Source organism: Cetorhinus maximus, chromosome 25 (genome assembly GCF_964194155.1).
Source record: "Cetorhinus maximus chromosome 25, sCetMax3.hap1.1, whole genome shotgun sequence".
NCBI lineage: Eukaryota > Metazoa > Chordata > Chondrichthyes > Lamniformes > Cetorhinidae > Cetorhinus > Cetorhinus maximus.
Window position 1 is genome coordinate 39,493,486 of NC_135903.1, and position 19,329 is coordinate 39,512,814.

Below are 19,329 nucleotides of genomic sequence, written 5' to 3' on the forward strand. Positions count from 1 at the left end.
TTGGGGAAAAGCTGAAAATAGAACTTGGGAAAATAAAGTGCACAACAACATTGGCAAAAAAATATATCAAACAACAATGAGAAATATTTCAAATGGTGTTGAATAAAGTGCAGGAAAAATATATTCCACTAAAAGCAAAGAACAAACTACACACTAATGAGACTCTATAGATGAAAAAAGGACATAATGGAAAATTGAGGGTTAGGAAAGTACATGGGTGGCAGAGAAGTAGAGGATAAGAGAAAATACAAAGAGATCAAGAGAGAAGTAAAAAAATAGGAAACCAAAGAGGAACTATGCAATTAAATTATCAAGGGAGACAAAACAAAATAACAAAATATTTTACAGGCAGGAAGGCTGTGACTGGAACAGGATCATTAAGGGACAGACAGGTGAATAACACAGATAACGATAGAGAGATGGCAGAAATATTAAATAACTATTTCACTTCAGTATTTACCAGGGAGATAGAACAAGTAGCCATGACATTGAATGATAAAAAGAGCAATGAGTTAAGTGCCTTTAAAATAAACCAGAATAAACTAAATGAACTCAAAGAGGACAACCCGCCCCTGTACCAGATGGATTGCAAATATGTATTTTAGAAGAATCTAGGGAAGAGATAGCAGAGGTATTACTACTCATATATATTAATCAATAGAAAAAGTGTAGCCCCAGAGGACTGGCCAGATAGCCAGTGTGATTCCTATATTTAAGAAGGGAGACAGGACATGTCCAGAGAATTACAGACCAGTCCACATAACATCAGTGGCAGGAAAAATAATAGAATTTTTACTAAAGGAGAGAATAGAAGAATACCTAGAAATGAGAAATATAATAATAAATAGTCAGCATAAATTTCAAAAGGGAAAATCTTGCTTGACCAACCTTATTGAACTTTTTGAGGAGGTAACAGAGAGAGTAGATAATGGTAATGTAGTAGATGTTATATATCCGGGATTTTCAAACGTACTTCAATAAGGTGCCCTAGAATAGGCTAATGAATAAGAATATAGTCGGGGACAAGTGGCAGAATGGACTGCTAGCTGACTTCAAGACAGAAAGCAGAGAGTGGGAATAAAGGGTAACTATTATGAGTGGCAGAAGTTGGAAAGTGGTGTTCAACAAGGATGAGTGCTGGGACCACTGCTGGATACAATTTACATTAATTATTTGGTCTTTGAAAAGAAAAAATATCATGTTAAAGTTTGTGGATGACACCAAATTGGGGGGAAGGGAAGAGGTGATCAGTGCTAAGGGGGACTGCAACAAATTACAGGAGCACGTTAATAAACTTGCAGTATGACTTACAACGACGAATGAAGTTGAACAAGAATAGGGAAGTCACCTATTACTTGGAAGGTGCAAGTCCAGATGAAGTAGAGCACAGAATTTTTCAGATGGTGGGTTTCTGCCCGGGCACTGAGAAAGTTGGTGGGGGACTCACCCCACTCCTGACATCTGCCTGCAGCCAGTTAGTGTATTTGGAGCATTAATTACCTGAAGGTGAGTCTTCTGTCTCAGTCTGGGCCAATCATATTGATTGGCAGCTCTCTAGTCTTAGCTGAGTCACTGGGAGTGGTGACTACACTGAGTCTCACCGCCCAGAGGACAGTAAGTCTGGGGATCTCGTAAGGGGCAGGGGAGGAGGCCCTGGGGTAGGGGATGAAGGGGGGGCGGGGTGGTGGAGGATGGGGTGCAAAGGTCAGGGGGAGAGGGGACACCCAGGTTGGTCAGACATTGGGTGGCTGGAGGGTTCCATTGAGTCCTGAAGAAGAGTCATATTGGACTTGAAACGTTGGGTGGGGTTTTCCAGTCCCAGCAGTGACAGGTGTCATGGGGGGCGGAATGGGAAAATGTGAAGAAAGGCCAAAAGTCAGTTTCCCTCTGGCATAAAAAGAATTTGCAATTTTCCACTCCCGACTTTCACTGTGAGCTGGATAGCCCACCATTCCATGTCGGGAATTGCATTTACATCCATTTGGATATCATGAATACTCATTAAAGAGGCAGCTCACCAGAATCGCCCTCACTCCAGATCAAGTAGCCACACTGGCAGAAAATCAGACAGGTGTGATTCGCAACCGGATATAAGCAGCATGCAGCTGGCAAACACCACTTCACTCATGACCTCGAGGTATCTTCGTCTACCTTTTATAGCGCTGCACTTGCAACTGTTCCCACTCCATGTCAAGGCTGTGCAGGCAAGACCAGCGCGAACTCGAGGTGGGGCCAGAGCCAAGGCTTACCATGCAAGACCAGTGGGAAGGCGGGTGGCGTGGAAGGGGCTGGAAGCCAAAGACTTGACTGAATGGGGGACGACTGGGAAAGAGAGCACAGAGGCACAGGAGCACATGACTGGGGCAGGGTGACTAGGGAAGAGAGTACAGAGACGCATTACTGGGGATGGGGGTGTGCAGGGGAGAAATTAGTCTGGGCCACAAAGCATAGATAGTCCTGGGCAATAGAGGCATGGGTAGTCCACAAAGCACACTCAGTCCTGTGGATCAGCGGCACAATTTAGAGGGCTGTGCCTTACATGACTCTCCTGGTCCCAGTCTAGGGAGGGAGGTGGTCTGTCAGTCCTGTGTCAGTTGTGTTCAGCATGGTTTGCAAGGTGTGATCAGTCCTGTGGTTGGTGGCTTGATACTGGGCTGCAGGTGGCACAGTCATAATCAGGGGAGGCATCTGCAGCCTGTAGATGGGGAACAGGTAATGGAGGGGACTCGTTGGTCTCATGGGGGGAGTTCTCTGTAAGTCAGTACAATGGGCCTCAAGATGGGGAGGGGTGAAGCCTAAATGGGGCATTGGGACATCAACATTAAAAGGTTAAGCGGGGGAGGACAGAAATATCAGTCACTATAATGATAGGATCAAGAATTAGAGGGGGAGCAAGGAGAGTAATTGGAGGGAGGGAAACCTGCACATGATGCTCCTTCAGCACGATGGGAGGGATTTTGATGGTCAAGGTGGGGCGGGGGGGGCTTGAAACTGGACTGGGAATAAAACCTCAGCACCACCATTTTTCAAACTGAACCAGTACAAAGATTGCCAAGGGAGGGCTGTCAGGGCTTATGGGAGGAGGTGACTACTGCACTTGTAAGCCGATTGAAGGGGTACCCTGCTCATTTCCAGTTTTCCAAATGGAGATGAAGGCACAGCTGAGACATGTTAGGAACAGTCAAATGCCAATGAAAGGAAAGTGGCACCTTAACTCATATGTCACACATTCTTACGGGAGTATACACCCAACTGGGACCATTGTAGGATTAGCTTCCAAAGACCCCTTTGTCCGTCTCATGGGAAATCCCGAGTGTCAGAGGGAACCAACTGAAAGGGGACACGGGCCAAAATGCAAATGCCTAATGGCCCTAGCAACTCTAAACCTTGCAGCTAGAATTTAAGATTTTGAAGGCCACAATACTATCATAACATGAGCTGGGGTCGCTGTGCAATCCAAAGGATGGAGTCTGACAGTGCCCTGTCTGAGGCTTCTATCACCTGGCAGAACTCAGCCAGATCCAAGCCCCTGTGTCAAAGTTCTGTCATACCTGTGTCTTTTGTTGGGGGAGGGGCATTGGTGGGGTGTTTGTCCTTCCGGTAATCCAGATGCTGTAATAGCACTTCAAGGCATTGAGTGGGATGTAATGTCTGGGATCAAAATGACCCATGGGCTCCACAGTGGCTCCCTAGTTAGTGACTGGAAGGTGACCATTGCAGGCTTATGTTCATTCATGTTTCTGTTCAATGTTTACACGAACACGACCATGAGTGCCTCATGGATGGAGCAGGCAATGTTGCCTTCATTCTGGCAATCAGGCAGCTAAGAAAGAGGAGGTGAAGGGCCCATCGCCACCAGGCTGGGGTAAGGGAAGAGCCTCACCCTGAGGAACAAGAGCCAGCCAGGTCCCATCAAGACTCAGAGCCTGAGGCTGACGGCTGACAGGGTTGTTGAGCAGAGGCATCTGGAAAGACCAAGAGTGTACAGGAGACGCCTCTCACACCTCCAGATGAGCGACAGACAGTGCCGCTAGACGCCTTCACATGTCTAGGGATGTGGTGTCTCACATCTGCCACATTCTCGGGGAGGAGTTGACGCCGTAGAACTTGGAGGCCATCCATTGCCAGTGGCTGTAAAAGTGACCAGCACTCCGAACTTCTTTGTGAGCGGCTCGTTCCAGGGCTCCATTGAGGATCTCTGCAGGATTTCTCAAGCACCTGCTCAAAAATGCATTTCGGAGTTACCGACGCCCAGTTTAGCAAGACGCACCATTCCATCCAGTTCTCCCAAGGCAAAGCCAGCCAGGCTGCCAGAGCAGTGAGATTTGCAGCGATCTCCAGATTCCCTGAGGTGCAGGGTGCCATTGACTGCGCTCATGGCTTTAAGAGCTCCCTGGGAACAGCCACTACAATTCATCAACAGGAAAGGGTTCCACTCTCTAAATGTGCAGCTGGTCAGCAACCAACAGAAGCAGATTATGCAGGTCTGTGCAAGACACCCTGGAAGCTCCCACAACTCGTACATCTTGGGTGGAATAGTTCCAGATTTGCACAAAGTGCGGTAGCAGGCTGGAAAAAAGTTGTTTTACCTGCTGGCCGCAATGGTGGGTTTTCGCGCCGTATCATCCCAATCCCACCTCATTAATTATGCAGCCACAAGAAACACGCTATCTTGCTAGTGGGTGGCCTCCGATTTTCCCACAACGCTGTTACTTTGCCGCTTCCTCACGCAGGACGCCACATTTAAACTGCAGCTGTGCGCACACTTCTCAACTCTTGCAGCCCAACACTGCTCCAGTGAAGACATGGCTCCAAAAACCAAGAAGAATGCAGCCTCCCAATTCAGTGACACATCCTGGGACGCCTTCTGGACAAAGTCGAGGTCCTGCGCGATGTCCTGTACCCTGGCTGTGGCCGCAAGAGGCCCATCAGTCTCACCGCTCTAGCTTGGGAGACGGTGGCAGATGTGGTCAGTGCAAAAGCTGTACACAAAAGGTTGGCCATCCAGTGTAGGAAACAGCTGAATGATCTCATCCGTGTCACCAGGGTAAGGCAACCATCTCATCACTCTAAACTCACACACTCACAAGCCCATCACACATTCACAGGCATCTCACTCACTGCCAGCTCAAGGGACATCACCACTCAATCTCTTAGACAAACCCTCACATCTCCATCTGACCTCATCTCCTCTGGAGACTGCCTCCTCAGCCCTCACCATCTTGAGGCCCCTTGCACCCCCAACCAACCAATCTCCCCCCTCCAATCTGACCCAACTGCCCCTTTGACCAATCCCCCTCAACCAACTGACTCGCCCCCCAACCTGAATCGACTACCCACTCATCCACCTGCCACCTATCCTACCTACCCTATCTGCATAACTTACCATCTACCCACCTACCCACCTCACCCAACAACCCACCCTACTGACCCTACCCGCTTACGCATCTCACCCATTTATACATTCACCCGCTCACCCATATATCCACTCACCCATTCACTCATCCGTTCATTAACATTTAAAGACGGGTCTTGTAAACCTACCATCTGGCAGTTATAGTGCCGTAAAATGGGAATAGGTCCTGATTTCCCCCAACTATCAACTCTGACAGAGCTCCCCGAAGGGCACTGCAGTGTATGTATTTTACCCACCAGCCACCCTACCCACTTGTCATCCTATGGCCCCACCCACCTTCCACTCCACCACCCTACCCACCTGCCACCCCAACTATCTGCCATCCAACCCCCTTACCCGCCTCCACACTCACCCATTCACTCAGTCACTCATACACTAACGCACTGAAAAGCCCTTTGAATGTTCCAGCTTTTCGGTGTCTTAGTGAACACTTACCAGAATATGGCAGCTCGTGCCGTAGAAAGGGACATGATTTGTCTTCGCTCGCTGATCCAACACCTCAAGGAAGCAGTAGGATTGAAGGTACGCTCCACATTTCTGAAGGAGCCAGGATCGGAACTCCCAGTGCGGCACAAAAAGTAGGAGCAGAGCGGCAATCCACTTCTCCGAAAATTCTGGCCATCGGCTTTAAAAAAGAAAAATAAACCATTGCATTTATATAGTGCCTTTCACGGCCACAGAACATCCCAAAGCGCTTTAGAGCCGATGAGGTATTTCTGAGCTATAGGACGGGATTTCCCAGTTCTGGTAGCAGCAGGAATCGGCACAGGCTGGGACCATAGAACCATAGAACCATAGAACACTACAGCACAGAAAACAGGCTATTCGGCCCTTCTAGTTTGTGCCAAAATATTATTCTGCTAATCCCATTGACCTGCACCCAGTCCATAACCCTCCATACCTCTCCCATCCATGTATCTATCCAATTTATTCTTAAAACTTAAGAGTGAGCCCGCATTTACCACGTCAGATGGCAGCTCGTTCCAAACTCTCACCACTCTCTGAGTGAAGAAGTTCCCCCTAAACCTTTCCCCTTTCACCCTAAAGTCATGTCCTCTCGTGTTTATCTCTCCTAATCTAAGTGGAAAGAGCCTACTCGCATTTACTCTGTCTATACCCCTCATAATTTTGTAAACTTCTATCAAATCTCCCATCATCCTTCTACACTCCAAGGAATAAAGACCAGGAAATTTGGAGAGCAGCCAAAAGTCTGGTGACTGTGGGCAGGAATTTACAGTCCCGACAAAAATCCTGCCTGTCATTACTGGTGTAATACGGGAAATGGGTGATTTTCAGATGAAAGTAAGGTATACAGTGGGATCCAGCAGGGGTCGGTACTAAGACTACTGCTTTTGTTTTTCTATATTAATGACCTAGACTTAGGTATACAGGGCACAACCTCCAAATTTGCGTTTAACACTTAACTTAGAACTTTTCTGAATTATGAGGGAAGTAGTGATAGACATCAAGAGGACATAGACAGGCTGGTGGAATGGGCGGATATGTGTCAGATGAAAATTAATACATTCTGATAGGAAGAACAGGGAGAGGCAATATAAAATAAAGGATACAGTTCTAAAGGGGGTGCAGAAACAGAGAGACCTGGGGGTTAATGTGCATAAACCATTGAAAGTAGCAGGGCAGTTTGAGAAATTGGTAAAAAAGGCTACTCAGGAATGCTGGGCTTTATAAACAGAGTACACAAGAAAGGAAGTTATGATAAACCTTTATAAAACATTGTTTTGGCCTGGGGCATTGTGTCCAATTCTGTGCACTGCACTTTAGAAAGAATGTGAAGAATTCAGGGAGGGTGCAGGAATGATTTACAAAAATAGTCTCAGGGATTAGAGACTTCAGTTAAATGGATTGATTGGAGAAGCTGGGGTTGTTCTCCTTAGAGAAGAGAAGGTTGAGAGAAGACTTTATAGAATTGTTCAAAACTATGAGGCACCTAGACAGAGCACATAGAGACCGAGTGTTCCCATTGGCAGAAGGGTCAAGAACCAAGCTTTGGTGATTGACAAATGAACCAATGGCAACATGACAAAAAAAGCTTTTTTATGCAGTGGGTGGTTAGGATCTGTAATGCACTGCCTGAGGCCTAGGCTCTCTTGAGTTTAGGAGAATGAGAGGTGATCTCATTGAATTACATTACATTTTGAAGTAACTTGAAGGATTGACACTGAGAGGTTGGTTCTTCCGGCCGGGGGTTGGGTCCTGGTCACTAGTTTGGATCGGGTTGCGTGCTTGTTTTGGGATGGCTGAGCTGGTACAATAAACAGAATTGATCAGCAGACACTTCTTAGGTGGAACACATTCTGTTTATTGACAACGGTACTCAGCAGCTACACGTGTGCTTTCAACTCAAACTCTGTCTCCTACTTCTCCTTACTAACTCAGACTACTGACTACAGAGGTAGCCTGCGCTACTCCTCTATTGGTTACATAAAATCATCTGATCTTCCTTTATAACATCCTTCTTAAAGGTATACTACACATTACATAAAAGCATAATTACCACACTGGCAAATCTAGAACATGGGGCACAGCCTCAGGATTAGAGGTTTGTCATTTAGGACTGAGATGAGGAAACATTTCTTCATTCAGAAGGTTGTGAATCTCTGGAATTGTCTTTCTCAGATGATTGTGATGCTCTGTCGTTGAGTACATTCAAGACTGCAATTGATTGTCTCAGGGAATCAAGGGAATTGGGGAATAGGCAGGAAAGTGGAGTTGAGGCAGAAGATCAGCCACAATCATCTTGAATAACAGAGCAGGCTCAAGGGGCTGAATGGTCTACTCTCCTATTTCTTATGTTCATGTGCGTGTGGTGTAGGTAAATTATAATCGTAGCTTTCATGATTGGCTGTTCCTCACTTCGAGGATGACGTTTACACAGAGTAGTGAGTTTCTGCCATAGGTTTTTATGTGACTGAACAGGCTGACTCTTGACCCGCAGATCTTTGGACACCTGGAGCAGGACATCCCATAAGATGGTGGGGTCTGGAGTGCCAGGATTTGCTTCCTTTTCTTTCCTTCTCTATCGCTGTTCTGCCTCATCATTAAAGTGTTTGGATCAAAGGGTGATGAAGCTTGATGGACAAGTTGTCATCATTTTAAATGATTGGTAGCAAGCTCCTCTCAGTCATTAATGTTGATGTTGCCGTGCATCAAGGAGAGCTTCAGAGTATCTTTGAAGCATTTTCTTTGTCCTCCCCTGGAGCACTGGCCACTTGAGAGTTGAGAAAACAGGGCCTGGTGGGAGACATGCTTTTCAGCCATCTGGACACAGTGTCCAGTCCTCCATCATGATTGAGTTGGCTGGAGTTTTGCCTGAATGCTTGTGGAGCTAGGACACCAGCGTTCGTTTGATGGTCGCCCCATTGAATCCGGAGGATGGGACAGAGGCATTGCTAGTGGAATTTCTCTAGCACTCTTATGGCCTGAATTTCATGCATGACGTGTGTGCCAAGTCGGCAGAAGTTGGAAGTGAATGTGGAATCTGTTCCCGGCTGCGTTGCAAGGACGATTTCACTCTAGATGGCCAGTTAGGGTCCGCCCAGTGTGAAACGCATCTTCTGAATGGTCGGGAAGGGCTGGGCAGAGCGGGGGCCTGTCGGGCGCCGGGTCCAATGGTGGCCAGGCGGGTGCTTTAAAACCAGAAAAGGCAGCTCCCTGAAGGCTGCCAGGGGAGAATCTTTGGAGTTGGTCCAGAGACTGGGACAATGCCCTCATCGGCAGCTGGAAACATGAAGTGGGAGGGGAGGTCAGGTGGTCACTCGGCCCCCTGTTTCTCGGACGAGTGCCTCACAGTCCTTGTGGAGAAGGTCAGCGTCAGGCGGGGCACTCTCGTACCCAGGGATGGCAGGAGGAGGCCACCGCACCAGACCGGAAATGCCTGGGAGGAGGTGGCAGCCAAGGTCAGTGGCCAGGGTGTTGTGCATCGCGAATGGGTGCAGTGCCACATAAGATTCACCGTCCTGCAGCGCTCGGTAAGGGTGAGTACCGAGTTGGCATGGATCAGTGTGGAGAAGTGTTAAGGGCTGGCTGTCCCTCATAGACATCAGGGCTGTTAGAGTCTGAGTGCCAACTGTCAGTGACACTGGTGCCGGTCAAGGGGGTGAGGCCTGGCTGCTTGGCCTGAATGCATGCGGGTCGAGGGCCATAACTCGGATGTGCCCTGCGAGGTGTTCCTCAGGTGGGGTTGACCAGGCTGCAATGGAGCTGTAGGTAGACAGTGGACTAATCAATGCTCCTTTGTCCATTCAGGAAAAGAGAAGCTATAACAGCATTGAGAGGTCAAGGACAGGCAGAGGTCCCCCAAACCTTGTAATCATGATGAGGTTTGAAATGGAGGCTTTGAAGCTGGAGAGCCACCACCTGCCTCATTCAGCCGATCATGGAGAGGCAGGGGTCTCTGATGAAGGTAAGAGGTGAGAGTGTCAGATTGTGCAAACATTGTGTAGTCTCATCATTAATGGAAGCCTCAAATCTGGGGTCCCCATTGATCATTGAAAGATGATGGCACCATGATGCAGATCTCCATTGTCTCACCAGGGTACCTGGCATGCACAGTGACAGTGTGATGACTTAAACTCATGATATGTTGTTGTTCTCCCTTAGATTCGCCAGTTTGCACTCGAATGCAGGACACCGAAGAGCCACCCTTAACACCAAAGGACCACTGGGCTTTGAATGCACCTGCGTCACACCCGCTCTCTGCACCAGGCACCAGCGCAGATACCAGCACCTCGGTGGGCATTAGATCATCGTCCAGAATATCAGTACACAGCAGAGAGAGTACTTCACACTCACTTGAGGAGCAGGCGGAGGGAGGGAGTGCCCTGGGCACCGGCAGCCAGAGGACTGCTAGAGACCAGGACGATGCTGAGTCGAAGGCTGGTGATCAGCCTCTGGAGTCATCCATTAGATGCTGGATGTCCAGTGGGATATGCAAGCAGATCCGGCAGAGATCCATGAGGATATGCGTGCCATGGTCTCCATTGTGGAGCAGTCCATGTAGAGCATGAGCACTGCGTTAACCCTCATGGCTGAGCACACTGCCTCCTCCAATTGAGAGAGTGGCGACTCTCATGGAGAGGCAGCTCCAGGAACAGAATCAGGGATTCCTGGGGTTGTGCTCGGACCTGCAGCCCTCATACAGGCAATGACCTCACATGGTCAGTGCCTTTGTGGGAGATGGATGAGGCACCCTCATTATCCCAACTAGGTGCCCGTCCATCAATGGTGAGCAGGGAGGTCCAGAGAGACCTCACATTGGCGCATGAGCTGTTTGTCGCCTCTGCAGGGTCCTCTCAGAGTGCCCTGATGACAGCAGAAGTTCCTCCACCCCTCTGCCAGTGACCATGGCATCTGATGAGGCTGCGATGACTGGGGAGGTGCCAGGGGTGGTACTAGCCTCTCCCTCCCAGGCGGGACCAGCACAGACTCCACTGGCCAGAAGACAACCGCCAAGGTGACTAAGGTTAACAAGACACCGGAGTCCGCAGGCTGCCTTCAATGCCGCTGCCAGCGAGGAGGTGGGGGGAGGGGCACCAAGACATAACACTTGCAAATGCAAGGTTAAGGCATCATGAGCCCAACAGGGACTGTTCACGGGTGATCTTCTGTTCTTCCATGTTTTGTTAATATGTTTACTGGTGTGGCCATTAACACCGTATATAGTTATGTTAATTTGATGTGAGTGTCAACACGATATAAATTTTGCTTTTGTCTAAATGGCCTGAGTGTGCTTCACTTGTTTTCTAGGTGCAGGGCACGCCAGTATCTCATGCTGGACGTGAGTGGCTCTAAACTTTATTGCACAGGCACTGAGTGGACTTTGGATTCAAAGGAAAACGTCATTTCAAACATCCGGGATGGAGGGGGCAGCCCCAGCATGAGGTGGAAGCAGATCTTTGGCAGCCTAGCTGAAGGAACGTTGGATCAAGGCATTCTTGGTGTCCCTGCCTCACTGAAGAATCCAGAGGTCTGTCCTCACGCCCTCAGCGTTCTCCTCGCTGTGCTCCCCTTCTGACTCACCATTGGATTCATCCTCTATCACCTGTGGAGCTGCCTCAAGATCCACTTCCTCCACTGGGTTCCCCCTTGCCAGTGCCAGATTGTAGAGAGTGCAGCATGCGACCACTATCAGTGACACCCACTCTGGGGGGGTATCGTAGAGCTCCTCCTAAATGGTCCAGGTATTGGAAGCGCATCTTCAGAAGACCTATGGTCCTCTCGATCACTGCCCTTGTGGAGGCATCACTAATATTATAACGCTGCTCTGCGTCTGTTCTTGGGTGGCGGAGAGGCGTCATAAGCCACCTTTTCAACGGATAGCCCTTGTCACCCAGCAGCCATCCACCCATTCAGGCTGGAGCACTGAAGAGTCTCGGCACCTGGGAGTGTCTGAGGATGTAAGTGTCAAGGGAGCTGCCTGGGTACCTTACACAGACTTGCACAATCTGTGTTTTGTGGTCACAAACTATCTGGATGTTCATCGAATTCTTGTTAACAAAGGCACCCGGCTGACCCTCTGGCACCTTGATGGTCACGTGGTCGGAAATGAATAAATGTCATGACCCGCCAGAACAGAGCTTCTGTCACCAGCTTGACACAACTGTGGACAGCTGATTGGGACGCTCCACAAAGATCCCCCTCTGACCCCTGGAAAGAGCCGGAGGCATAGAAATTGAGGGCTACTGTGACTTTCAGAGCCACTGTCATGGGGTGTCCACCCACACAGTCGGAGCTGATCTCAGGCCCAATCATCTGACAAATGGAGGTCACTGTCTCCCTGGAGAGGCGGAGCCTCCTTCGTCATTGCACCTCGAACATGTTTGGGTAGCTGCGTCGCTGCCTGTAAACACTGACGGCAGGATAATGGCGTCTCCTATGGCCCCTTCTGCCTTGGACTACCTGCTGGCCCTGCGCCCCTTGTGTCTGCGCCTCTCCTCCCACAGGTCCCTCCCCTGGGAGCTGCATTGGGACACCTGGCCCCCTCTCCCTTCTGCCCCTCTCTTCCCCCTCAGAGGAGGTGCCACCAGCGGAGACCACAATCCCCGTTCCCAGGGTAACAGAAGACTGTCTGATACCTGGAAGAGTCCACACGGTCAAAATCCTCCGGGGGCCTTGGAGACACAAATGAGTCCTGAAATGAAGCCTGGAAATGCGAAGACTGAAGCTCTGAACAGAGATGAAGCTGTCAAGTTCAAATAAGCAACCAGCAGCAAACTATCTCCTAAATTCCTCACTACTCACACTGGCAATGATGCTGACCCTTTTTATCCTGCCCTTGGATGAGGTTTCATTAAAAGTGGGCTGCCCACCTGCCTATTTTGCCTTTGCGACGAACGCAAAATCACACGGGCAACGTAAAATCATGAACAATTGCCTTTTTAATGGCCTTTTAATTACAGGCGGGCGTGCTTCCGACACCCGCACACGCCGGCCAACCTGAAGATTGCTCACGTGCGGGATGACCTCGGGGCACTCGTCCGATGTCATCTTGTGCTATTTCATGTCCGTTCGGGTTGGGCGCGCGCCCGTCCACGAGGCATAAAATTCTGCCCTATGTGTCGCTAATACGCAATCCAGGTCTCACTGCAATACAGCAGCTGGGTGACTGCAACGGCTCTGTACACTAGGGCTTCTGTTGACTTGCGGAGGTCTTTGTTGTCAAACACTCGCTGCTGTAGTTTGTAGAAGGCTGAGTTGGCCCAGCTAATCGGGTGTCAGGTCCTCTCATTAATGGTGGCCTTTTGAGAGAGGTGGTTGTCAAGATATGGGAAGTGCTCAACATATTCCAGAGTGTCTCCTTCAACATATATGAGAGGTGGAATATTTGACTGACCAGGTCTGGGTTGAGTTTTGTTTTGGCAACAAAGACAGGCTTGAGTATCTTACATGCATAATTGAAGAGATCGAGAGTGGATTGCAAATCTGGTGCACAGTGGACAATGACACTGAAATCATCTGCAAACTGTAGATCATGTCTGTCTACGGTGGTTAGTTTAGGTTTGGCACAGAGATAGAGCAGGCTCGAGGAGCTAAGTGGTCTACTTCTGCTCCTATTTCTTATGTATTTATGAGTGTGGTGGAGACAGCTACAATTGTGGCTTTCAAAACATTATTGGATAAGAATCTGAAGGGAAAAGATTTGCAGGATTACTGGTAAAGGATGAGAGATTGGGACTAGCTATGTTACTCTTGCAAAGAGTTGGCATGGGCACAATGGGCTGAATGGCCTACTTCTGTGCTGTAACCGTTCTATGATTCTATTTCTGTTAAGTGCTGTAGGGAAAGTAAATGATCACAAAAGCATTGTAACACCATCTAAACTACATTATTCACACTAAGAAAGAAACAATGAAAGAAAGGCCTGCATTGATATTCACCACCTCAGGACATCTCAAAATACTTTGCATCCAATGACGTACTTTTGAAGTGTATAATCACTGTTGTAATGTAGGAAATGCAGCAGCCAATTTGTGCACAGCACAATCCCACAAACAGCGATGAGACTATGACCAGATAATGGCAAACACAGTCATTCATTCCATAAAACGATGTAATTTGCAATATCTGAAGGTTGCCATTTTTGAAATGTGGTGCATTTTTTAACATGCAAACTGTATTCCTTATGGTGCATGACTGCAGAGTATGACTGCAGGGTTGAGCTCTAAGGCAAGGCCATGTTCTTTGGGAACTGGGCTGACCGATCCTTTGTCCCCTTCACTGTCAGGGCTGACGGCCTGAAGGTGCTGGGGATATGGTTCGGAGGGACCGGGGCATGCGTTAGAAACTGGAAGGAGCGAGTGGCTATGGTGAAAAGGAAACTGGGCATGTGGGAGCGACGCTCCCTCTCCATTGCGGGAAAGAACCTGGTCATCAGGTGTGAGGTACTCTCGCTGTTGCTATACGTGGCGCAGGTCTGGCCCATTCCAGACTCCTGCGCGACGGCGATCACTCGAGCCATCTTCCGCTTTATCTGGAGGTCGAAAATGGATCGTGTCCGCAGGGACGCGATGTACAAGCCTCTAGATAAAGGGGGAAAAAACGTGCCCAACATCGCCCTCATACTGATGGCCACCTTTGTGTGCGGCTGCATCAAGCGGTGCGTAGACCCTCAGTACGCAAACACCAAGTGTCACTACGTGCTGAGGTTCTACCTGTCCCCGGTGTTGCGAAGGATGGGTCTGGCCACGCTGCCGCGGAACGCTCCAAGTAGTTGGACCGTGCCGTACCACCTGTCCCTGGTGGAAAAATTTGTGCAGAAAAACACCTTTGACCACAAGTCCATCAGGCAGTGGTCAGCACGTAACGTCCTAGAGGCCCTGAGGGAAAAGGAGAGGGTGGACCCTGTGGGATGGTTCCCCGAGCAGACTGTCAAAGTCATTTGGCAGAATGCCTCATCGCCAGAACTTTCCAACAAGCACCAAGACGTAGCTTGGCTGGTGGTGAGAAAGGCCCTCCCCGTCAGATCCTTCCTACACGCCAGGAGGCTCACCCCCTCTGCACGTTGCCCTCGAGGTGGCTGTGGTGGGGAAGAGACCGTTGTTCACCTCCTTGTGGATTGTGCCTTTGCAAAGAAAGTCTGGAGAGAGATGCAGTGGTTGCTGTCGAGGTTCATCCCGAGCAGTTCTGTGACACAGGACTCTGTGCTCTACGGGCTGTTCCCAGGGACACACACCGAGACAAACATCGACTGCAGCTGGAGGATCATCAACTCGGTGAAAGAGGCGCTTTGGTCTGCCCGAAACTTGTTGGTCTTCCAGCACAAAGAGTTGTCCCCGACCGATTGTTGCGGACTGGCACAATCCAAAGTCCAGGACTACGTGCTGAGGGACGCACTAAAGCTTGGGGCAGCTGCCGCAAAGGCGCAATGGGGAAGGGTCGCTGTCTAAGACCTTTCTACCACAGCGCACCGAGAGACTGGGAACTGTTTAGAGCCCCTCGGGCTGTACAGATCAAAATGAAAGGCTGTAAATGATTGTAATATTGTTTGTACTGATGCACCTGGTGATACATTTTGTAAAAGTTTAACCTGGATTGTACCCTTGTAATGTTGTTTTTGAAATGGTTTTAAATGTGATTGAAGATATTTTATGAATAAAGTATATTTTTACAAAAAAAAAGTCCCCAAGACTGCCAGGGACAGTATGGGCAGTGCCAGCTGATGAGCTCATATTGTGGTAATGAAAGCTTCCTTCCTGGGAGGGCTGCAGCAAATGGTCGAAATTATCTCTAAACTCTGAAAAAACACCAGCTCAACAGGTTTGCTTAGGATATATAACTCCCGGATTAATCGAGTGAAAGGTTTTACATTTCAAGATGGATTGGACCATTGTGAACCAGGATGTGTTTTTATTTGGCATCATTGTCATTAAACAAGGGGGAGGAACTGGAAGCATCCAGTTGATAGGGAAGGAAGGCCAATGGATACTTTCTACTGTTTTTTTCATATAATTTACTATGAATCTACTTACGTTAAATTCAGTGGAAGGACATACTCTGAGGTATAAAATAAAAGACTTGCATTATATAGGGCCTTTCACAATCCCAAACATTCCTAAGTGCACTACCAATGAAGTACCTTTGAAGTGTAGTGACTGTTGTAATAAATGCAGCAGCCAATTTGCACATAGCAAGGTACATTTTGACTTTTGGGTGACCAATCAGCGGACAGAACTGGCCAGTCACTGGTGGTGGGGGGTTTAGGAGTGCAGTGGGGGGAGGTGTAGGGGGCAGGTTCAGGTTGCTCCTACTGGGCCCATTGAAATAATTCAAGACTTAGCTTTACTGCCCTCTTCTTTTCTATTGCCCTTGGAACTGGTTGAAGTGTGCACTGACCAGGATCTGTCCAGTTCTGACCTCAAATGGCAATTGGGATCTTATGTCTGAAGGTCTCAGCTTCCAGGTTAAAAAGAGCTTATCACTCAAAACAGGTGGCACTTTGGTCCCCTGACAGCAGTGCTATGGGACAGGAAGGGGGCCAATTCCATTTAGGGGGTGTTACAGCCTCACTAATGCCAGAAGAAAGCAGTGAAAATTGGCCCCTGTGTGTTTGTTGATTGCAGACATGGTTTTCAAACCTATATATTTTGCGTATACACTTCTGTGAACCATGCTCTGCTGATCTCTGCACAGGATCACCAACACTCCTCGTGTCTCCAGACATTGAAGGTTAATCCCCTGGACACAAATGCAAGTAACTCAAAGAAAAATCTTGCGTATTTTCATTTTCTTTCAATACTTTCATTTATTAGTTCTAAAATATTGCAGATTGGAAGAAAGTTGGCTTGACTGAGTGTAGTGGTTGGAGGTGGGAGGTCAGGCAGTGAAACCTGAAGGAATACATCTAATCAGATTGGTGGGACCTAGATCAAGACTATATTTGTTCACCTTGCCTTTTTCATTAAGCTGCATCAGTCCCTGGGATCAAATAACACTTTGCTTTTTAAAAATTGTTTTTGGAAGTTTTCATCGTAATTTAACAGTCCGACATCAATTGCAACAAACGAACCTGCAAGAAATTATAAACTGTGGCCTCAGACTTGAAAAGTCAAAAGGGTTTAAACTTTAAAAATGCGTAATACAACAAGAAGTTTGGTACTTTTTGCTTGAGTGCTTGTCAACCAAGACAATCGGTGATCTTTTAGCCAGACATTCCCAACGGCAGGAAGCCTGACACTTTCTGCTTTTGAGGGGATGGGAGGGGGGGGTCATAGCATTAACAGATGCTGCCCTACATTCTGTGCTGGTGAAGTTTTGTGAATTTGTGCCGTCTTACTGTTAGATTCAATATTACTTTAATACTTATGACAGTTCCTCTTTAACAACACTAATGCAAACGACGCTGTTTATTTGCTGCACTTCATGTTTCACTCTTTAACTTCATTGCAGAGCACAAATAGGCTGAGCTTGTCGTGGCTGGGAAAAAAAAAGCAGAAACTGCAGGAAATGCTCAGCGGACCGGGTAGCAGCCGTGGGGAGATAAAACAGATTTATTGTTTCGGGTCAGTGACCTTTTGTCAGAATGTTGAAGTTGTTGGTGGAACCCAATTCACCGCCAAAGAATTTGAGGAATTTACTGAACAGAATGGGCTCAACATCCTCACTCCATCACCGCATTGCCCAAGGATACATCTTTTGAAGTGTAGTCACCATTGCAATGTAGGAAACGCAGCAGCTAATTTGCATGCGACAAGTTCCCACAAAAGAGCAACGTGATAATGATCAGATAATCTGTTTTTGTGATGTTGTGATTTTACTACACATTAGTTATTAGTACAGTTATTATTGGTTATTCAGCTCAGTCAATGAAGTGATTAATGCAATTGCAGCAGCAGCAACAGTACTCTGTGCTTGCTTTCATTAATTATATCAGCAGGACAGCCAGGTCTCATGGCCATTTTTGCGTCTGTGGGTGTGCGAGAGTGGGCAGGCTTAGGCCTCTAAAGAAGAGCCATACGGACTCGAAACGTTAACTCTGTTTCACCGTCCACAGATGCTGTCAGACCTGCTGAGCTTCTCCGGCATTCTCTGTTTCTATATTGGCTCAGGGCTGTGTTTTGTGTCTGGTAATTCTGGCCTCCACCAGTGGCCAAGCCACCTGGTTGGGGGTTGTTGCAGATGAAGAAGAAATGGAAGGTCCCCTAGACTTTCCTTTTAGCAAGAATCCTGCTGGAATTCCAGTGGTGTGAAGGCTCCCGATACTGACCCATAGGTCAGCCTTGTCTCAGTTCTCAGCTCTGAGTCAGAAGGCTGTGGGTTCAAGTTCCATTCCAGAGATTTGAGTAAATAATCTAGATTGACATTTCAGTCTAATACTGGGGAAATGTTGCACTGTCGGGGATGCTGTCTTTCACAGGACATGTGAGGCACTATTTGCCTGCTGAGATGGGTGTAAAATACCCCATAGTACTATTTGAATAGGAGAATGGGAGTTTTCTTGGTATCCTGGCTAACATTTAACCCTCAACCAGTACTGCCCCCATCGCTTATAGTGGACATGTCAATGCGATTGCCTGGCACAGGGTGAAATCAAGAAAGTGTCAGGGGTCACCAACTCTTTGTGAAAGTGTCAGGGTCAGGGGTCCTTGCAACAACAAGGAACTCAATAAGGCAGCAAGGAGGGCCTACAAAAACTTTACAAGCCCCAGGAGACTGGCAGCTCCGCCTGGCTGCTGTTGCATATTTTAATTAGCATTGTAAACAACCCATTTTTTTATTTTTCTTGGACTGTGGCTTTAAAATTAAATCTGTGGCTTTAAAAAACTACCATGGCTGCAGTTGAAAGACATGTTCACTGGAGCAGGATGAGGAATATCTACAATTTTGTTATCCTGGTTCATAGGATGCCATAAGAGAAGAGGATGATGCCAGAAAGGGGTTTTGGACTAAGGGGAACTGCCTGACTACACATTTAATTGGCTCCTGACCAGGTGACCAGGGTTTTGTGTGCTAACAGTACAGGCAGAATAGCTCTTAGCCTGCAAAGAGGGAAGACCTGGAACCTCTCTCTCCTGTGTTCGCAAGATTCCAGCAAATTCTGCCATAACAGCTAGCTGGCTATCCCTCACATCTCTGTAACCTGCTTTCTCTGAAAATCCCTTTCAAGAGGAAAAGGGGAAAAATTACCAGTAGAGACATTGTAAAGCAAATTTTCAACCAGTGAACCACAGGCTGAAAGTGCTGGGAGGCCACCCTGTGTCATCAACAACAATCTGCAAGGAATTTGGAACACATCAATCAAAATCAACCCATCTAATCCTGTACTCCAGTTGGTGCTATTGAACTGTTTTATCTCACCTTTTAAAATCCATGTTTTGTACGCCTTATGTGTTGTGTGTATGTGTGTTTGTGTATAGGGGTTTAAGAAGGGGTAGAGTTTAAGTTATTGAGTTAGA